The following is a 14,279-nucleotide window of genomic DNA, read 5'->3' on the forward strand; positions in this document are numbered from 1 at the left end:
GGCATGGAATGTACAAACTGCGAGACCCTGCTGGTAGCGCCTTTGTCTATTTAGTAGGAAGGGCACGTAACAGCCGGAGGGCAATGGAGGAAGCCCCTTTAGGGCTGGAGCCCGGCGGCAACTGACTCCGTTGTCTCTGGCAGTTCCGCCCCTGCACTAGAGGAATGGTCAAGAACATGGCAACATTTAATGCCAAAAAATGCAAAATCATACACGTCTCAAAAATACAAAGGCTAACTATAATATTAAGGGCATTATAATGGCAAGAGGAAAGCTATCTAAGTATTACTATTTCAGGTGAGCAATGTAACAAAGCAATAGGAAAGGCAAGTCAGATGCTTGTTTGCATAGGTAAAGAACCAGTAGCAGAAAAAAGTAATACAGGTTGAGTATCCCATATCCAAATATTCCGAAATACGGAATATTCCGAAATACGGACTTTTTTGAGTGAGACTGAGATAGTGAAACCTTTGTTTTTTGATGGCTCAGTGTACACAAACTTTGTTTAATACTCAAAGTTATTAAAAATATTGTATTAAATGAACTTCAGACTGTGTGTATAAGGTGTATATGACACATAAATGAATTCTGTGAATGTACACACACTTTGTTTAATGCACAAAGTTATAAAAAATATTGGCTAAAATGACCTTCAGGCTGTGTGTATATGGTATATATGAAACATAAATGCATTCTGTGCTTAGATTTAGGTCCCATCACCATAATATCTCGTTATGATATGCAATTATTCCAAAATACAGAAAAATCCGATATTCAAAATTCCTCTGGTCCCAAGCATTTTGGATAAGGGATACTCAACCTGTAATGCCACTGTATAGGGCCTTGGTACAGCCACATTTAGAATCCTGTGTTCAGTTCCAGAAGCCATATCTCAAGCGCCTTGAGTCCTGTTGGAGAAAGAGCACTATATAAATAAATAGTATCAAAATTTGTTTCACGGCACCCCTAGGCCAAAGTTTTCTTTATTGAGAAATTCAGAAAAAAATATAAAATTAAGTAAATTGTGTTTATAGCATGTCATCCTCAGGTTCAGTTATGTTGTGAGGGAATGGTTTTGCCAATTTAATAAAGTATAAATAATTTTAATTGGTCCTGGACCACCAAACTATGCTACCAGTGCAAGAACCCCAGTTTGGAAACTACTGCCATAAAATAAACCTTTTTTGTTTTTTTTAAACTACATGTAATACACCTTAGATCTCAGTTCCTAAAAGGTTTTAAACCCTTGCATACAGTAAACTACACATATTTAAAAATCCTACACCGGGCACAAGTGCTCACTGGCCAATTTCATGGCAGTCTCGGATAGGAGGGCATTGTGGATTCACCAAGGGAATGCTGATGCTGACTCCAAGAAGCCTCTTCAAGATCGCAGGAGCAGAGTCCTCTGCTTCTGCCAAATCCACTGCATGACGCTGGGGCTCTCTTGCAGGAGCCCACACCAGTGGGGGGCACCAGGGGCGGAACTACTGGCAGGGCAGGCAGTGCATTGCACTGGGGCCCCGCCGCACTCAAGGGCCCACAGCCGCCGGCATTACAATGAGTCACAATGACTCATTGTATCATGCCGCAGCCGCACACCAGCGCTCCCGTCGGGTCTGCGTCCTGCGACTCCCGCCGCCCGCCCGTCGTAACGAACAGATCAGGCCAGGGCACTACGGGCAGCAGCCGCAGCACCAGACACGCTGCCGCCTCTGTAACACACGAAGAGGGAGGAGGGTCGCTTGGAGATGAGAGGAGCAGCGGCACGGGGGGGAGGAGGAGGAGGAGGGAGGTGAAGGAAGGAGCCGCAGCAGCGCTTTGTTACTGGTGGAGGCGCTGCTGCTGCTGCCCCTCTGCTTCACTATAGGCTGTCTTCCGAGAACAGCCTATAGTGAAGCAGAGGGGCAGCAGCAGCAGCGCCTCCACCAATAACACAGCGCTGCTGCGGCTTCCTCCTCCACCTCCCTTCTCCTCCTTCTCTACTGCCCGGGAATCGTCAAGCTGCACGAGGAGCCTGAGCCAGCGGAGAGGGTAAGTATAATTCTTCTTTCTTTCTTTCTTTCTTTCTTTCTTTCTTTCTTTCTTTCTTTCTTTCTTTCTTTCTTTCTTTCTTTCTTTCTTTCTTCTCTTTCTTTGTTGGGACTGCCTGCCGCTATGTGTAAAAAGGGGGAATCTGCCTGCCGCTATGTGTAAAAAGGGGGAATCTGCCTGCCGCTATGTGTAAAAAGGGGGAATCTGCCTGCCGCTTTTTGTGTAAAAAGGGGGAATCTGCCTGCAGCTATGTGTAAAAGGGGGGAATCTGCCTGCAGCTATGTGTTAAAAGGGGGAATCTGCCTGCAGCTATGTGTAAAAAGGGGGACTGCCTGCCGCAATGTGTAAAAAGGGGGAATCTGCCTGCCGCTATGTGTAAAAAGGGGGAATCTGCCTGCAGCTATGTGTAAAAAGGGGGACTGCCTGCCGCAATGTGTAAAAAGGGGGAATCTGCCTGCCGCAATGTGTAAAAAGGGGGAAGCTGCTTGCCGCAATGTGTAAAAAGGGGGAATCTGCTTGCCGCAATGTGTAACAAGGGGGAATCTGCCTGCCGTAATGTGTAACAAGGGAGATGCTGTCTGCCGTAATGTGTAACAAGGGCACGCTGTCTGCCATAATGTGTAACAAGGGCAAGCTGTCTGCTGTAATGTGTAACAAGGGCAAGCTGTCTGCTGTAATGTGTAAAAAGTGTACGATGTCTGCCATTATGTGTAACAAGGGCAGGCTGACTGCTGTTATGTGAAAAAAGTGTACGCTGTCTGCCGCTATGTTTAACAAGGGCAGGCTGTCTGCCGTTATGTGAAAAAAATGTACGCTGTCTGCCGCTATGTGTAACAAGGGCACGCTGTCTGCCGTTGTGTAAAAAAGGGGGATGCTGTCTGCCGTAATGTGTAAAAAGGGGACGCTGTCTGCTGTAATGTGTAAAAAGAGGACGCTGTCTGCTGTAATGTGTAAAAAGAGGAATCTGTCCGCCGTAAGGTGTAAAAGGGTCTCTACCTGGTGTAGTGGTGCTACTGTGCGGCGTAATTTGAATAATGGAGACTACTGTGCACCGTTTTATGAATTGGTATTATTTTGTGGCCACACCCCTTAACCACGAAGCCACGCCACTATGTTTTTTTGCTGCCCCTGTTTTGCATGCAGGGGTGGGGCTCCAATGCCGTTTCTTGCACACACTGCTAAAATGTCTAGTTACGGCACTGTTGCTAGGTATCCACTTCCCTGCGCAGGCCCCCCTCACCAGATCCTCTCCAGGGGTGAGGGGGTGGACTTGGATGGGATGGGATGGGGGGGGGGGGGGCCCAAGCCATTTTGTCGCACATGGGCCCACTGCTCGCTAGTTCCGCCACTGGGGGGCACGTCTAAAACTCTTCAGTCAGTTCTGGATTCATTCGGACCTGGACTCGTGGGTTTTACAAATAGTGTCCCAAGGGTACAAACTGGGGTTTCAAGAAGTTCCCCCTCACCAATTGTTCAAATCAGCCTTAGTCAGCAGGGAGAAGGTTTTTATTCAAGCCTCTTCGTGGTCCCGAAGCCGGACGGCTCAGTCAGACCAGTCTTAAATCTGAAATCCCTTAATTTCTACCTAAAGAAATTCAATTTCAAGATGGAATCTCTCAGGGTAGTGATCTCCAGTCCGGGGGATAAAGGAGATTTCATGGTTTTGGTAGACATAAAGGATGCCTACTTACATGTTCCCATTTAGCCACTGCATCAAGCTACCTGAGGTTTGCAATTCAGGATTGTCATTACCAATTTCAGACGTTGCCGTTTGGTCTTTCCACGGCTCCGAGGATTTTCACCAGGGTGATGGCGGAAATGATGGTTCTCCTTCGCAAGCAAGGAGTCACAATTATCCCGTACTTGGATGATCTCCTGATAAAGGACGCGATCCCGGTACCAGTTGGTGCAAAACATCTACTCTCCCTGACAGTTCTTTAACAACATGGTTGGCTCCTAAACTTGCCAAAATCGCAGTTGGTCCTAATGACGCGGTTGTTGTTTTTGGGAGTGATACTGGACACAGAAGAGGTTTTCTTCTAGTGGAATGGCTCTGGAGATCCAGAGTCTGGTCAAACAAATTCTGAAACCAGCAAGAGTGTTAATCCATCAATGCATTCTGTTGCTGGGGAAGATGGTTGCGGCCTATGATGCCATTCAGTTTGGCAGGCTCCATGCCAGAGTGTTCCAGTGGGACCTGTTGGACAAGTGGTCCGGATCCCACCTACACATGCACCGGAGGATAATCCTGTCTTCCAAGACCAGAATCTCACTCCATTGGTGGCTGCACAGTTCTCACCACCTAGAGGGGCGATGGTTTGGGATCCAGGACGGGATCCTAGGGACCACGGATGCAACCCTCCGAGGCTGGGGAGCAGTCACACAGGGGGAAAACATCCAAGGAAGATGGTCAAGTCAGGAAAGTTGTCTCCACATAAATGTTCTGGAGTTAAGGGCCATTTAATAACTGCAGACACAGTACGCACTGGGACGGGTGCCCAGCATCCTCTACGGAATAAGAGAAAAGGATTTACCAGTAGGTATTAAAATCCTATTTTCTCTAACGTCCTAGAGGATGCTGGGGACTCCGTAAGGACCATGGGGATAGACGGGCTCCGCAGGAGACATGGGCACTTTAAGAAAGACTTTAGTTCTGGGTGTGCACTGGCTCCTCCCTCTATGCCCCTCCTCCAGACCTCAGTTTGATACTGTGCCCAGTGGAGACTGGGTGCTTTTCAGGAGCTCTCCTGAGCTTTCTGACAGAAAGTATTTTGTTAGGTTTTTAATTTTCAGGGAGCACTGCTGGCAACAGACTCCCTCATCGAGGGACTGAGGGGAGAGAAGCAGCCCTACTCTCTGAGTTGCAAGGTCCTGCTTCTTAGGCTACTGGACACCATTAGCTCCAAAGGGATTAGCTCCAAAGGGATTGGTACGCAGGATCTCACCCTCGCCGTCCGTCCCAGAGCCACGCCGCCGTCCCCCTCGCAGAGCCGGAAGATAGAAGCCGGGTGAGTATGAGAAGAAAAGAAGACTTCAGAGGCGGCAGAAGACTTCATGATCTTCACTGAGGTAACGCACAGCACTGCAGCTGTGTGCCTTTGCTCCCATACACCTCACATACTCCGGTCACTGTAAGGGTGCAGGGCGCAGGGGGGGCGCCCTGGGCAGCAATATAAACCTCTTTCGCAAAAATATAACATATATACAGCTGGGCACTGTATAAATGTATGAGCCCCCACCAATTTTACAGTTTAAGCGGGACAGAAGCCCACCTCCGAGGGGGCGGGGCTTCTCCCTCAGCACTCACCAGCGCCATTTTTTCTCCACAGCACCGCTGAGAGGAAGCTCCCCGGACTCTACCCTGCTTATACCACGTTAGACAAGAGGGTTGAAAAGAGGGGGGGGGGGGGGCACATAATTCGCAAATTACATACAGCAGCACTACTGGGCAAACATTAAGTTACTGTTTTATTCCTGGGTTATATAGCGCTGGGGTGTGTGCTGGCATACTCCCTCTCTGTCTCTCCAAAGGGCCTTGTGGGGAAACTGTCTTCAGAAAAAGCATTCCCTGTGTGTGTGGTGTGTCGGTACACGTGTGTCGACATGTCTGAGGAAGAAGGCTATATTAGAGAGGAGCGGGAGCAAATGAATGTGGTTTCTCTGCCGACAGCTGATTGGATGGATATGTGGAATGTTTTAAATGCTAGTGTAAACTCATTGCACAAAAGATTAGACAAGGCAGAAGCTTTGGGACAGTCAGGGTCTCAACCCATGCCTGATCCTATGTTGCAGGGACTGTCAGGGTCTCATAAGCGCCCACTATCCCAGTTTGTTGACACAGATACCGACACGGATTCTGACTCCAGTGTCGATTACGATGATGCAAAGTTACAGCCAAAATTGGCAAAATCCATTCGATTTATGATTATGGCAATAAAAGATGTTTTGCACATCACAGAGTAACCCCCTGTCGCTGACAAGAGGGTACATATGTACAAGGGAAAGAAGCCTGAGGTAACCTTTCCCCCCTCACACGAGCTAAACGAGTTATGTAAAAAAGCTTGGAAATCTCCAGATAAAAGACTGCAGATATCCAAAAGGAATCTTATGGCGTATCCTTTCCCATCAACGGATAGGTTACGATGGGAATCCTCCCCTAGGGTGGACAAAGCATTAACACGCTTATCCAAGAAGGTAGCCCTCCCGTCCCAGGATACGGCTACCCTCAAAGAGTGTGCTGACCGCAAACAGGAGATTACCCTGAAGTCCATTTATACACATTCAGGTACCTTACTCAGACCGGCAATTGCGTCGACCTGGGTGTGTAGTGCTGTAGCGGCATGGACAAATGCCTTATCTGAGGGGATGGATAGCCTAGACAAGGATACTATTTTATTGACCCTGGGGCATATAAGAGATGCTGTCCTATATATGTGTGTATGCAAACTACCGGTGGTGCTGCAGGGCCCACACCCTTTTACTTGTCTTGTAGAGCCCAGCTGCTGCAAGAAATCAGCTTGAATGCTTCAGGGGCTTGGGCATGGCCAACATGAGCCCCACACCGAAGGAGGGTGGGGGTGTTTAATGCAAACTTGGGGTTATCCAAGCGCCGCAAAAGACCGCCATGCCCCGCATGCCCCTTTTCTCTTTTCATATACAGATGAGGGTTCCAGCCAACTTTGGCCCACTGCTTGGATGACATCACTGAATGCAAATCCGTCTGCTGCAGACCTTCCCCCAGGAATGCTTGCAATAGTTGTTGCATATGGTTTAATGTCTGAGGGTGCTTCAGTATTAGGCAGCCTTCCGCCCTCCCATGTTCATCAGAAAAGATGTGGTCTCCCTGCAGTTGTTGTCCCCAGACGAGAGTTCCCTTGTGCTTCCTCAGTTAAATCTCCTTAACTTGACGAGGGTGTGCCCGAGCAGCCGCCCTCCCCAGCCCTTTCCCAACACATACTTATCTTGCATATGAGATCTCTTGATCATGAAGATAGTTCTCACAGGTTGAGGTTCATCCTGGCCCCGCTCCCCGCTGGAGAGCGCTGATGGGGACAGCAACGGGGCTTCAGCAGCAGGGTGAGTATGTGTGGCCAGAGACCTCCCTTCCCATGTGCAGGCCTGCAGAGTGTGCCGCGCAGGATGGGGCATGTGACACTCTCCCTCCCTGGGGCTCTTCCAGATGTAGCTCCTCAGCAGTATTTTTCCCGGGCTGCGCGGCGCTCTCCCCGACTGGCATCCGCCCTGGATCACTGCCTTCCTCAACGCAACATCAGCAGGGGGCCCGGGCCTCATCACCTTCCCAGGTCTTTCTCATGTATGTATCATGTATGTGAGTGTGATATATGTATGAATCATATATGTTTGTGATATATATATATATATATATATTCCATAGACAAAAAACCTTACGGTTTCACATGTCCCATTAAGGCTTCTTAGACATGATCGAAATTTCAGAAACCTGTTGTAACTCTTCCACTCAAACTCCAAAAAGCAATGAAATTCCGATCATTAAGGCTGACGCCTTAATGGACGTGTTCCTTGCGCAATACAGATATGGTATGCCATCACAGCCTGTGGGTAAGTGCAGATTCAGCACTCTCACAGAGTGAGATTGCTGTCACTCACACAATGGTGGAGCTGCTAATTCACAGATTTGTGTGCTCATTGGAATACACACATGCAGTCTATGCAACTGAAGGTCTGAGCGGAAGACAAAGCTGCTCAGATGAGGTAAGAGTGTTGTTGATTGGAGGGAGGAAATCGGTGTGGATGGGGGAACAGAAGTGTGTGGATAGAGGGAACACTAAGCAGCACTAATGGGGGGGACAAAGAAACACGGGGTAATTCAGACCGCAGCAGCAGCGATTGCAGTCTGAATTAGTTTGTGAGGTGCGCACGTGCAATGGCCGCACTGCGCGTGCGTACCCCAGGAGCCCAGTGAGATGCTATCACCCTGCCTGATTGATAGGCAGAGGTGGTTGCGGGGAAGGAAGGGGGCGAGCAAACAGCGTTAGAATGCCATTGGCAGGGCATGGTCTGCACAACGGAGGCGTTTCCGGACCACTGGGGGGTGGGCTGTGGCGGTTATCCCCCTGCCAAGAGCGCAGGATCCACTAAATTTACCTTCAGGATGTCAGCTACATGAATGGGGTAAGAGTGGTGTGGATAGGGGGTAGATTAAGCAGCAAGTATGGGAAGGGAGACAGAGCGGTGTAGATGGGGGAAATGGTGCAGATGGGTTGAAAACACTGGCATGGATGGGTAGAAAACTGGTGCAGATGGGAGAGAAGACAGTGTGCTATGTATTGGAGGAGGCAGAGTGACGTTGAAGAAGGAAACACTGAGCAGCACAGAGAAAAGGAAACGGTGGTACAGACAAGGCACAGGTGGGGAAAGATGGTACAGACTAGCACAGATGGGAGAACACAGCAGTAGGGATTGGGGAAGACAGGGCAGCATGGGGGTGTATAGGGGAAGTAAGTGTAGATGCATAGTCCGTAGATGGGGTATTATAGTTTAGCAAATAACCAAGATGTTTGAGGGAGCTAAATGTGTATACTAAGTGAGATGGATGTATGGAGTGAGAAGGATGTTGTAACAAGGTGGCATTGTTGTGGTGACTGAATGGGATGGTTGTGGGCACTGTGTGGGATGGGAGCACCACAAAACTGCACAGACCTTCAGTTGCATAGACTGCATGTGTGTATTCCAATGAGCACACAAATCTGTGAATTAGCAGCTCCACCATTGTGTGAGTGACAGCAATCTCACTCTGTGAGAGTGCTGAATCTGCACTTACCCACAGGCTGTGATGGCATACCATATCTGTATTGCGCAAGGAACACGTCCATTAAGGCGTCAGCCTTAATGATCGGAATTTCATTGCTTTTTGGAGTTTGAGTGGAAGAGTTACAACAGGTTTCTGAAATTTCGATCATGTCTAAGAAGCCTTAATGGGACATGTGAAACCGTAAGGTTTTTTGTCTATGGAATTTCATCGCTTTTTTTAAATTTATTTTTTTTATTCAGAAATGTAAAATTTCACTGTAAGAATAAACATTTGATTTTTTAAATGTTTAATGAAAATGTTCGTATAACATCACTGTTCTGTGCAAAATAATTTTATTTACCAAACCGAATTGTTTAAGGTCCGTACACACTTAACGATTTAATGAGCGACGTCGCTCATTTTCCCCCTCCTTGAGCGACATCGCTCGTTTTATCGTTAAGTGTATATGCCGCCAGCGAAGAAACAATGCGCGGCCCCGCGGGTCGGCAACAATCGTCGCTGTCGGTAGGGCATGCATGAAGGATGTGGACTGTCATCCACGACCTTCATACAGGGCTGGCGGGGGCGTGACGTCACTGAGCAATATGAGCGGTCATACCGCTCAGTGTGTACAGCCGGCCGCCGGCCCGGGAGGGGGAAACATTAGACAATGTCGCTCACAGAGCGACATCGTTTAATGTGTATGGGCCTTTAGACTTTGGTCAAAATATTTTGCAGCTGATGCAGGGAGGGGGGTAGGCGGCAGCAGCATGTAACTGAGGCTGGAGGTAGGCGTGAAATGCATTGCTTGTACGTGTGAGTGCGTGGTGTCAGGTGCTGCGCATGTATATGTGTGTGTGTCAGGTGCTGCCTGTGTATGTGTGTCAGGTCCTGTGTGTGTGTGTGTGTGTCAGGTGCTGCGTGTATATATGAGTGTGTCTGATGAAGCGTGTGTATGCGTCAGCTGCCGCACGTGTGTGTGTGTCAGGTGTTGCGGGTGTATATGTGTGCGAGTATCATGTGCTCCGCGTGTGTACAAGTGTATGTCTGGTGCTGCGCATGAATACGTATGTCTGTGTCAGGTGCTGCGCGTGTACATTAGTGTGCGTCAGGTGCTGCGCGTGTACATGAGTGTGTATTAGGTGCTGTGCATGTACATGAGTGTGCGTCAGGTGCTGCGTGTGTACATGAGTGTGCATTAGGTGCTGCGCGTGTACATGTGTGTGCGTCAGGTGCTGCACGTGTCTATGTGTGTGTCAGGTGCTGCATGTGTATATTAGTGTGTCTGATGGTGTGCGTGTATATGTATGTGTCAGGTGCTCCGTTTATATGTATGTGTCAGGTGCTGCGTGTATATGCATGTGTCAGGTGCTGCGTGTATATGTATGTGTCAGGTGCTGCGTGTATATGTATGTGTCAGGTGCTGCGTGTATATGTATGTGTCAGGTGCTGCGTGTACATGCATGTGTCAGGTGCTGCATGTTTATTTTATTGTGTCTGATGCTACGTGTGTGTGTCAGGTGCCGCATGTGTATATGTGTGTGTGTCAGGTGTTGCGCGTGTGTGTGTCAGGTGCTGCATGTATATTTTATTGTGTCTGATGCTACGTGTGTGTGTCAGGTGCCGCACGTGTATGTGTGTGTGTGTGTGTGTCAGGTGTTGCGCGTGTATGTGTATGTCAAGTGCCGTTCCCCTTCTTCCCATCCCAGCTCTCTCTATAGAATACAGCTCTGCACCCAGAGAGAGGGAAAGACCAGGGGGCTGATCACTGCACTGCTCACTTTTTGGTCATGAGTTCGGCCTCCTGTTTCTTCCAGTGCTGTGTTCCTGCAGCCCAGCCCTCCCTGTTGTGCCAGAGAATCAGCCCTTCCTTCCCCTGCCAGTGAGAGAGAGTCCGAGGCAGAGACACTCTTCCCGTAGCTGGCCTACCCCCAGTACTTCAGCACTGGCCATGCGGCAGTCAACAAAGGAGACCAGCAGGGGGTTCTGGCAGCATCAGCTGTGGCCGCAGCTGGATCGGGGAGGCCTGCAGTGTCTGAGGTGGGCAGCACTTCCTCCGCCGCTGTCACCTTCCCCTGCCGGAGAGAAAGCCAGAGACATACCCTTCCCGCAGCTGGGCTACCCCTAGTACCTCATCGCTGGCCAGGCAGAAGTCTATGGAGGGGACCGGCAGGGGTTTCGGGGCCGCAGCAGCAGCGGCCGAAGCCAGATCAGGGAGGCCTGCAGGGTCAGAGCTGGGCAGCACTTCCACCAACACTGTCACCTCTGTGCTGGGCATGTACACCAGTCCGTACAGACGGAGGTGTCCACAACAGGCAGCAGTATAATGAGTCAGACAAACTCATTACACGCTGCCCACTGCTGCGCCGCATGCCCTCGATGGAGGAAGCCTAGATGCGGTCCCCAGCTGCAGCGAGGGAGAAGGGTGATCACATCACCCTTAAACCCGGCACCTCACAATCAGCTGGGGATCTGCAGTAGCTTCATCTCTCTCTTCCTCTCCCTCTCTGACAGCACAGCAGCCCCTCTGGGTTCCATGTAGCTCTGCCCCCCTGCTCACAGTTCACTTGGCCTCTCCTGATTAAAAAGAAAATAAGAGCCTGACCTGCTGCTCAGATGCGAGGAGGGGACGGGCGGTAGGTCCTCTGTGAGTGCAGTACACAGTCAAAATTAACTCTGACTCCTCACAACAGTGTGGACTGCGGGCGACGTCATATGCCAATTTGGGTGTGCTTGCCGCACTACCTGCCCATCAAGCCCAACGTGGTGCCATGGTGCCAGCCCCACCCACTATACGGATTCCATTTTGTATTAGGAACCCTATAACAACATTCCGACATCCCTCCCTATGACGCTGCCATCCATACACTGCCATTCTCATATATCCGTACACCGCCACTCTCATACACAACTGTACACTGTTGCTCTCATATATCCATACACTGCCGCTCTCATACATCCGTACAACCCCGCTCTTATACATCCGTACAACTCCGCACTCTTACAGACGCACACTGCCGCACTCTTACAGACGCACACCATCACACTCATACAGCCGCACACCGATGCAGTTATACAGCCGTACATTGCCGCTCTCATACATCCGCACACTGCCGCTCTCATATATCCGCACACTGCCGCTCACATCTATGCATACATAGCCTCCATACATCTACACATCAAATCCCCGCGCAAGGGAACACTGAAAATAGGATTTTGGTACTTACCAGGTAAATCCTTTTCTTTGAATCCATAGGGGGCACTGGAGTACTCTTAGGGATATGGACGGGCGTAGCCGAACAAAGGCACTGAATATTTAAATTTAGGACTCTCCCCCCTCCATATCCCCGAGTACCTCAGTGTACTCTCTCAGTGTTTTTTACTGAGCGAACAGGAACTATATAGAGAGGTTGACAATGGAGAATACCTATAACATAACGGACAACAACAAAGTTGACCCATAACCTTACTGTCAACTAAACAGTTGACACCATAACCGATAGAACTTTATAATTTGAACCAATCGGTGAAAATGTGTTACCATAAGCTCCTCTGAGCTTAATATCAATCAAGTAAAACTTTTTACCCTAAGCTCCCTTGAGCTTAAAACAACCCAGGTAAAACTGCTCTGGGTGGGCGTCCAGTGCCCCCTATGGATTCAAAGAAAAGGATTTACCTGGTAAGTACCAAAATCCTATTTTCTTTATCATCCACTAGGGGTCACTGGAGTACTCTTGGGACGTACCAAAGCTTCCCTCGTGGGCGGGAGAGCTGTTTGATACTTGTAACAGTAGGCAGGCCAAAGCCAGATGCTGATGGCGCCACCATTCATAACGTGTAAACGTGCACAAACGTGGTGCACTAAAGGCTATGTAGCCGCGTCGTAGACGCTCCACGACCCGCTGGGTCTGACATTCCCACAGAACCTGTGGGATGAGCTATTACTGACGTAGGCGATTGTAACTTAGCCTTAAAGTAAGCCTGACTTGTAGTCATTATTATTATCCAACTGGATAATGTCTGCTGAGAAACTGGCTAACCCCAGTTGGCAGTATCATAGAGAACAAACAACGTATTCATATCACGTACTGTAGACGTTCGGGACATATATAAACGCGTAATGCGTGTACCACATTCAGAATTCTAGAATGTGCTGTCCACACAGGAACCACTATTGGTATATTGATGTGAAGGATACGAAAGCGGAATTCGTCCGAAAATCTGCTTTGTCATGAGAAAACTCAAATACGGTGGCTTGGAATACAAGGCACCCAAATATGAAAACAAAACCCTTGCCGAAGCCAAGGCTAGAAGAAAAATATTTTCCAAAGTGAGAAACTTAATCCCCATTTGTTGTAAGGGTTCAAAATATGAAAACTGTAAGAAATCTGAACCCAACCTCAAGCAACCTGGCGCTGTAGGTGGGATAAATAGAGTCTGAACTTTGATGACACCTTGTAGAAAGATGTGTACAGACGCAATAGAGGCAAACGTCTTTGAAAATAAGTTTACCATACAGATATCTGCACTGAGAGTGCAGGTAAACGCAGTTTTCCATCCCACCCCGTTTAACAGAATACGGGTAACTTGAAGGATGATGTCGGATACTTCCGAGGTTTACCACCTATGTAAGCACACGAAATTTTGTAATAATGGGCTGCCTTAAGCGGCTTACTAGCTTGTAACATGGTTGGTGTAACCGATACTGTAATGCTCCATTTCTTAAGATGGCGGTCTGAACCCTCACCCCGTCAACCGCAGCTGCGGTACATACGTAATAGGTACATAGGTAACTATGGGTAAAAGACCGTTCCCTGATGTAACAGGTTGGACGTATTATGAGCGGCCCAAGATCGTGTGCAAGTATTCCTTGGAAAATCGAGAAGCAAACTTCTCCGAAACCCATGAGATACCACCAGTATGACTGTGACGAACTGTCTTATGATCCGTTTTGGCAACGGAGAGAGCAGCGGAAAATGGTGGAGCCAGATACACGATGCTGAATGACCACATGAATGTGAGAGACTCCACCGCCACTGCCCTTGTGATGTGTTTTGTACACATACTGAGCTTTTGTAATTGTGGCGAGATGCCATCATGTATACTTGAGGGTAACCCCCTTCTGTGGACTCACATATGAAACACCTCTGGATTTAATGTCCAGTTTTCAGGATCCAAATCCTGACGGGTGAGATCATCTGTCTAACAGATGTCCACTCACGGAATGATCTCTTGACATTTTCACATAATGGTGTTCTGAGCCATTGAGGATTTGAGTTACCTGCCGCATTGCCATGCGGCTTCTTGGTTCTCACTGTTGTTGTGTATGCAACTGCCGTTGCCTTGTTTGACTGCTTAAGCCCAGCGTGAGCCAGGCATCAAAAAATTACATGAAACTCACGGTTGTTCCTCTCCACGGAAATCTTTAGTAAAAGGCGAAAGATTTATTCGTTCTGAAGAGAAACCTGAGTAT

The 14,279-nt window shown here is 48.7% G+C and overlaps 1 non-coding gene across 1 annotated transcript; it reads right to left on the reverse strand.

Annotated features, from left to right (window-relative positions):
* Window positions 1-14,164: 14,164 nt before the first annotated feature.
* On the reverse strand, window positions 14,165-14,279 carry LOC134953727 (U5 spliceosomal RNA). Its single transcript, XR_010185735.1, has one exon. It is a non-coding gene; the product is annotated as a U5 spliceosomal RNA (small nuclear RNA).

This window comes from Pseudophryne corroboree, chromosome 8, assembly GCF_028390025.1.
Source record: "Pseudophryne corroboree isolate aPseCor3 chromosome 8, aPseCor3.hap2, whole genome shotgun sequence".
NCBI classification, from domain to species: Eukaryota; Metazoa; Chordata; class Amphibia; order Anura; family Myobatrachidae; genus Pseudophryne; species Pseudophryne corroboree.